Raw genomic sequence first — 8542 nt, forward strand, 5'->3', positions numbered from 1 at the left:
AGACACAAGGAAACTGGCTGTTTAAAGATTCATCCCCCCCTTCCACTGACTGACTTTGGAATTCAAATTGATTTCACCTCAAAATTGCACTCACACTCAATTTGGAGGGAATTAGAATCTGTCCCCTCAGCAGAAGGGTTCCATGTCATTTTCCAAAACACAGAAACTAATCTTGATCACGTTGCCAGTAGATTTCTAATCCTGAAAGGGCAATTTCTGTGTTTTTTTTTTCTTTCATTATGGCTACTCTGTCCAAATCTTGCTTGTATTGCATCAGAATACAAAATATGGGAATAAGAAGGCAAAACCGACTCAGACCCAGAAAACATTAAGGAAATTGCCGCTCAAGAAACAACAAAACGGCTGAGGTTCCAAAAACAATGACAGCAAGCCAGAATTGGAGCAAGCCAACAGCTGTGCCCTGATTGAAAAAGAACCTTCCTCTTGTGCCCTGAACTCAATATGCCAGCCTCAAAACCAAAGCTCACATCAGAAAATTCATTACAAATCATCATAAATAAGAAAAAAGAGAAAAAATCCAAAGAAATGCAAGAATCCATAATCATAGTGGCTTGAATTAGTTGCAAGGAAACCCGCTGTTCCGCATTCATCCACCCCTCCAGCTGACTGCCTGTGGAATTCTCACTGAATTAACCTGAAAATCGCAGTAAGACTCAGTTTGGAGGCAATAATATCAGTCACCTCAGCCAAAGTGTTCCATTTGATTTTCCAAATCACAAAAACTCACCTTGGTCGTGTTACCCTTAGATTCATAAGCTTCAAACGCTAATTTGTTGTTGTTTTTTTTTTTATATATCATGATGGCTACTCTGTCCAAACTCTTGTTTGTATTGTGTCAGAATACAAAATGTGGGAAGGAAGAAGGGAAAACCAACTCAGACCCAGAAAACATTTAGGAAATTGCCGCTCAAGAAACCACAAATCGGCTGAGGCACCCAAAACCTTGAAAGCAAGCCAGAATTGGAGCAAGCCAACAGCTGTGCCCTGATTGAACAAGACCATTAATCCAGTGCCCTGAACTCCATATTCCATCCTCAAAACCAAAGCTCACATCAGAAAATTCATTAGAAACCATGATAAATAAGGGAAATCTGAGAAAGCCAAAGAAATTCAAGAGTCCTTTTTGGTATTTGGCTGGATTTAGACACAAAGAAACTGGCTGTTTCCGGATTCATCCCCCCCTTCCACAGACAGACTTTGGAATTCTGATTGAATTCACCTCAAAATCGCACTCACACTCAATTTGGAGGGAATTAGAATCTGTCCCCTCAGCAGAAGTGTTCCATGTCATTTTCCAAAACACAGAAACTCATCTTGGTCGTGTTGCCTATAGATTTCTAATCCTGAAAGGGCAATTTGCTGTGTTTTTTTTTCTTTCATAATGGCTACTCTGTCCAAATCTTGCTTATGTTGCATCAGAATACAAAATTTGGGAATAAGAAGGCAAATCCGACTCAGACCTAGAAAACATTTAGGAAACTGCAACACAAGAATCCACAAATCAGCTGAGGCACCCAAAACAATGACAGCAAGCAGAATTGCAGCAAGACAACAGCTGTGCCCTGATTGAAAAAGAACCTCCCTCTTGTGCACAAAAATTCAATATGCCAGCCTCAAAACCAAAGCTCACATCAGAAAATTCATTACAAACCATGATAAATAAGGGAAATCTGAGAAAGCCAAAGAAATTCAAGAGTCCTTTGTGGTATTTGGCTGGATTTAGACACAAAGAAACTGGTTGTTTAAAGATTCATCCCCCCCTTCCACAGACAGACTTTGGAATTCTGATTGAATTCACCTCAAAATCGCACTCACACTCAATTTGGAGGGAATTAGAATCTGTCCCCTCAGCAGAAGTGTTCCATGTCATTTTCCAAAACACAGAAACTCATCTTGGTCGAGTTGCCTGTAGATTTCGAATCCTGAAAGGGCAATTTGCTGTGTTTTTTTTTTTTTTTCTTTCATAATGGCTACTCTGCCAAAATCTTGCTTGTATTGCATCAGAATACAAAATTTGGGAATAAGAAGGCAAAACCAACTCAGACCCAGAAAACATTTAGGAAATTTCCGCTCAAGAAACCACAAATCGGCTGAGGCACCCAAAACAATGACAGCAAGCCAGAATTGCAGCAAGCCAACAGCTGTGCCCTGATTGAAAAAGAACCTTCCTCTTGTGCCCTGAGCTCAATATACCAGCCTCAAAACCAAAGCTCACATCAGAAAATTCATTACAAACCATGATAAATAAGAAAAATGAGAAAAAAGCCAAAGAAATGCAGGAGTTCTTAGTAATATTGGGCTTGATTTATTGCCATGTAAACGGCTGTTTCCAGATTCATCCACACCTCCCAGCTGAGTATCTGTGGTTTCTGACTGAATTAACCTGAATATCGCAGTGAAACTCGGGTTGGAGGCAATTAATATCTGTCACCTCAGCCAAAGTGTTCCATTTTATCTTCCAAAACTCAAAAACTCACCTTAGTCTTCATACCTGTAGATTTCAAAACTTCAAATGCCTATTTGTTTTGTTTTTTATTTCATAATGCCTACTCTACCCAAGCTCTTGTTTGTATTGCGTCAGAATACAAAATTTGGCAAGGAAGAAGGCAAAACCGACTCAGACCCAGAAAACATTTAGGAAATTGCCACTGAAGAATCCAAAAGTCAGCGGAGGAACCTACAACAATGACAGCAAGCCAGAATTGGAGCAAGCCAACAGCTGTGCCCTGATTGAAAAAGAACCTTCCTCTTGTGCCCTGAGCTCAATATAGCAGATTCAAAACCAAAGCTCATATCAGAAAATTCATTACAAACCATGATAAAGAAGAAAAATGAGAAAAAAGCCAAAGAAATGCAGGAGTTCTTAGTAATATTGGGCTTGATTTATTTCCATGTAAACGGCTGTTTCCAGATTCATCCACACCTCCCAGCTGAGTGTCTGTGGTTTCTGACTGAATTGACCTGAAAATCGCAGTGAAACTCGGTTTGGAGGCAATTAATATCTGTCACCTCAGCCAAAGTGTTCCATTTTATTTTCCAAAACTCAAAAACTCACCTTAGTCTTCTTACCTGTAGATTTCTAAGCTTCAAATGCCTATTTGTTGTGTTTTTTATTTCATCATTGCTACTCTGTCCAAACTCTTGTTTGTATTGCGTCAGAATACAAAATTTGGGATTAAGAAGGAAAAACCGTGTCAGACCCAGAAAACATTTAGGAAATTGCCACTCAAGAAACCAAAAGTCAGCTGAGGAACCCACAACAATGACAGCAAGCCAGAATTGGAGAAAGACAACAGCTGTGCCCTGATTGAACAAGAACCTTCCTCTTGTGCCCTGAACTCCATATGCCAGCCTCAAAAGCAAAGCTCACATCAGAAAATTCATTACAAACCATGATAAATAAGAAAAATGAGAAAAAAGCCAAAGAAATGCAGGAGTTCTTAGGGATATTGGGCTTGAATTATGGCCATGTAAACGGCTGTTTCCAGATTCATCCACACCTCCCAACTGAGTGTCTTTGGTTTCTGAATGAATTAACAAAAAAATCGCAGTGAAACTCGGTTTTGGAGGCAATTAATATCTGTCACCTCAGCCAGAGTGTTCAATTTTATTTTCATAAACACAAAAACTTACCTTGCTCGTGTTACCTGTACATATATAAGCTTCAAACGCATATTTGTTGTGTTTTTTATTTCATAATGGCTACTCTGTCCAAACTCTTGTTTGTATTACGCCAGAATACAAAATTTGGAAAGGAAGAAGGCAAAACCAACTCAGACCCAGAAAACATGTAGGAAATTGCCGCTAAAGAAACCAAAAACAGCTGAGGCACGCAAAACAATGACAGCAAGCCAGAATTGCAACAAGCCAACAGCTGTGTCCTGTTTGAAAAAGACCATTGATCCGGTGCCCTGAACTCAATATGCCAGCCTCAAAACCAAAGCTCACATCAGAAAATTCATTACAAACCATGATAAATCAGAAAAATGAGACAAAAGCCAAAGAAATGCACGAGTTCTTAGTGATATTTGGCTGGATTTAGACACAAGGAAACTGGCTGTTTAAAGATTCATCCCCCCCTTCCACTGACTGACTTTGGAATTCAAATTGATTTCACCTCAAAATTGCACTCACACTCAATTTGGAGGGAATTAGAATCTGTCCCCTCAGCAGAAGGGTTCCATGTCATTTTCCAAAACACAGAAACTAATCTTGATCACGTTGCCAGTAGATTTCTAATCCTGAAAGGGCAATTTCTGTGTTTTTTTTTTTTTCTTTCATTATGGCTACTCTGTCCAAATCTTGCTTGTATTGCATCAGAATACAAAATATGGGAATAAGAAGGCAAAACCGACTCAGACCCAGAAAACATTAAGGAAATTGCCGCTCAAGAAACAACAAAACGGCTGAGGTTCCCAAAACAATGACAGCAAGCCAGAAGTGGAGCAAGCCAACAGCTGTGCCCTGATTGAAAAAGAACCTTCCTCTTGTGCCCTGAACTCAATATGCCAGCCTCAAAACCAAAGCTCACATCAGAAAATTCATTACAAATCATCATAAATAAGAAAAAAGAGAAAAAAGCCAAAGAAATGCAAGAATCCATAATCATAGTGGCTTGAATTAGTTGCAAGGAAACCCGCTGTTCCGCATTCATCCACCCCTCCAGCTGACTGCCTGTGGAATTCTCACTGAATTAACCTGAAAATCGCAGTAAGACTCAGTTTGGAGGCAATAATATCAGTCACCTCAGCCAAAGTGTTCCATTTGATTTTCCAAATCACAAAAACTCACCTTGGTCGTGTTACCCTTAGATTCATAAGCTTCAAACGCTAATTTGTTGTTGTTTTTTTTTTTATATCATGATGGCTACTCTGTCCAAACTCTTGTTTGTATTGTGTCAGAATACAAAATGTGGGAAGGAAGAAGGGAAAACCAACTCAGACCCAGAAAACATTTAGGAAATTGCCGCTCAAGAAACCACAAATCGGCTGAGGCACCCAAAACCTTGAAAGCAAGACAGAATTGGAGCAAGCCAACAGCTGTGCCCTGATTGAACAAGACCATTAATCCAGTGCCCTGAACTCCATATTCCATCCTCAAAACCAAAGCTCACATCAGAAAATTCATTAGAAACCATGATAAATAAGGGAAATCTGAGAAAGCCAAAGAAATTCAAGAGTCCTTTTTGGTATTTGGCTGGATTTAGACAGAAGGAAACTGGCTGTTTCCGGATTCATCCCCCCCTTCCACAGACAGACTTTGGAATTCTGATTGAATTCACCTCAAAATCGCACTCACACTCAATTTGGAGGGAATTAGAATCTGTCCCCTCAGCAGAAGGGTTCCATGTCATTTTCCAAAACACAGAAACTCATCTTGGTCGTGTTGCCTATAGATTTCTAATCGTGAAAGGGCAATTTGCTGTGTTTTTTTTTTCTTTCATAATGGCTACTCTGTACAAAATCTTGCTTATGTTGCATCAGAATACAAAATTTGGGAATAAGAAGGCAAATCCGACTCAGACCCAGAAAACATTTAGGAAACTGCAACACAAGAATCCACAAATCAGCTGAGGCACCCAAAACAATGACAGCAAGCAGAATTGCAGCAAGACAACAGCTGTGCCCTGATTGAAAAAGAACCTCCCTCTTGTGCACAAAAATTCAATATGCCAGCCTCAAAACCAAAGCTCACATCAGAAAATTCATTACAAACCATGATAAATAAGGGAAATCTGAGAAAGCCAAAGAAATTCAAGAGTCCTTTGTGGTATTTGGCTGGATTTAGACACAAAGAAACTGGTTGTTTAAAGATTCATCCCCCCCTTCCACAGACAGACTTTGGAATTCTGATTGAATTCACCTCAAAATCGCACTCACACTCAATTTGGAGGGAATTAGAATCTGTCCCCTCAACAGAAGTGTTCCATGTCATTTTCCAAAACACAGAAACTCATCTTGGTCGAGTTGCCTGTAGATTTCTAATCCTGAAAGGGCAATTTGCTGTGTTTTTTTTTTTTTTTCTTTCATAATGGCTACTCTGCCAAAATCTTGCTTGTATTGCATCAGAATACAAAATTTGGGAATAAGAAGGCAAAACCAACTCAGACCCAGAAAACATTTAGGAAATTTCCGCTCAAGAAACCACAAATCGGCTGAGGCACCCAAAACAATGACAGCAAGCCAGAATTGCAGCAAGCCAACAGCTGTGCCCTGATTGAAATAGAACCTTCCTCTTGTGCCCTGAGCTCAATATACCAGCCTCAAAACCAAAGCTCACATCAGAAAATTCATTACAAACCATGATAAATAAGAAAAATGAGAAAAAAGCCAAAGAAATGCAGGAGTTCTTAGTAATATTGGGCTTGATTTATTGCCATGTAAACGGCTGTTTCCAGATTCATCCACACCTCCCAGCTGAGTATCTGTGGTTTCTGACTGAATTAACCTGAATATCGCAGTGAAACTCGGGTTGGAGGCAATTAATATCTGTCACCTCAGCCAAAGTGTTCCATTTTATCTTCCAAAACTCAAAAACTCACCTTAGTCTTCTTACCTGTAGATTTCAAAACTTCAAATGCCTATTTGTTTTGTTTTTTATTTCATAATGGCTACTCTGCCCAAGCTCTTGTTTGTATTGCGTCAGAATACAAAATTTGGCAAGGAAGAAGGCAAAACCGACTCAGACCCAGAAAACATTTAGGAAATTGCCACTGAAGAATCCAAAAGTCAGCGGAGGAACCTACAACAATGACAGCAAGCCAGAATTGGAGCAAGCCAACAGCTGTGCCCTGATTGAAAAAGAACCTTCCTCTTGTGCCCTGAGCTCAATATACCAGTCTCAAAACCAAAGCTCACATCAGAAAATTCATTACAAACCATGATAAATAAGAAAAATGAGAAAAAAGCCAAAGAAATGCAGGAGTTCTTAGTAATATTGGGCTTGATTTATTGCCATGTAAACGGCTGTTTCCAGATTCATCCACACCTCCCAGCTGAGTGTCTGTGGTTTCTGACTGAATTAACCTGAAAATCGCAGTGAAACTCGGTTTGGAGGCAATTAATATCTGTCACCTCAGCCAAAGTGTTCCATTTTATTTTCCAAAACTCAAAAACTCACCTTAGTCTTCTTACCTGTAGATTTCTAAGCTTCAAATGCCTATTTGTTTTGTTTTTTATTTCATCATTGCTAGTCTGTCCAAACTCTTGTTTGTATTGCGTCAGAATACAAAATTTGGGATTAAGAAGGAAAAACCGTGTCAGACCCAGAAAACATTTAGGAAATTGCCACTCAAGAAACCAAAAGTCAGCTGAGGAACCTACAACAATGACAGCAAGCCAGAATTGGAGAAAGACAACAGCTGTGCCCTGATTGAAAAAGAACCTTCCTCTTGTGCCCTGAACTCAATATGCCAGCCTCAAAAGCAAAGCTCACATCGGAAAATTCATTACAAACCATGATAAATAAGAAAAATGAGAAAAAAGCCAAAGAAATGCAGGAGTTCTTAGGGATATTGGGCTTGAATTATGGCCATGTAAACGGCTGTTTCCAGATTCATCCACACCTCCCAACTGAGTGTCTTTGGTTTCTGAATGAATTAACAAAAAAATCGCAGTGAAACTCGGTTTTGGAGGCAATTAATATCTGTCACCTCAGCCAGAGTGTTCAATTTTACTTTCGAAAACACAAAAACTTACCTTGCTCGTGTTACCTGTACATATATAAGCTTCAAACGCATATTTGTTGTGTTTTTTATTTCATAATGGCTACTCTGTCCAAACTCTTGTTTGTATTACGTCAGTATACAAAATTTGGGAAGGAAGAAGGCAAAACCAACTCAGACCCAGAAAACATGTAGGAAATTGCCACTAAAGAAACCAAAAACAGCTGAGGCACGCAAAACAATGACAGCAAGCCAGAATTGCAACAAGCCAACAGCTGTGTCCTGTTTGAAAAAGACCATTGATCCGGTGCCCTGAACTCAATATGCCAGCCTCAAAACCAAAGCTCACATCAGAAAATTCATTACAAACCATGATAAATCAGAAAAATGAGACAAAAGCCAAAGAAATGCACGAGTTCTTAGTGATATTTGGCTGGATTTAGACACAAGGAAACTGGCTGTTTAAAGATTCATCCCCCCCTTCCACTGACTGACTTTGGAATTCAAATTGATTTCACCTCAAAATTGCACTCACACTCAATTTGGAGGGAATTAGAATCTGTCCCCTCAGCAGAAGGGTTCCATGTCATTTTCCAAAACACAGAAACTAATCTTGATCATGTTGCCAGCAGATTTCTAATCCTGAAAGGGCAATTTCTGTGTTTTTTTTTTCTTTCATAATGGCTACTCTGTCCAAATCTTGCTTGTATTGCATCAGAATACAAAATATGGGAATAAGAAGGCAAAACCGACTCAGACCCAGAAAACATTAAGGAAATTGCCGCTCAAGAAACAACAAAACGGCTGAGGCACCCAAAACAATGACAGCAAGCCAGAATTGGAGCAAGCCAACAGCTG

This window comes from Oryctolagus cuniculus, unplaced genomic scaffold (genome assembly GCF_964237555.1).
Source record: "Oryctolagus cuniculus unplaced genomic scaffold, mOryCun1.1 SCAFFOLD_113, whole genome shotgun sequence".
NCBI classification, from domain to species: Eukaryota; Metazoa; Chordata; class Mammalia; order Lagomorpha; family Leporidae; genus Oryctolagus; species Oryctolagus cuniculus.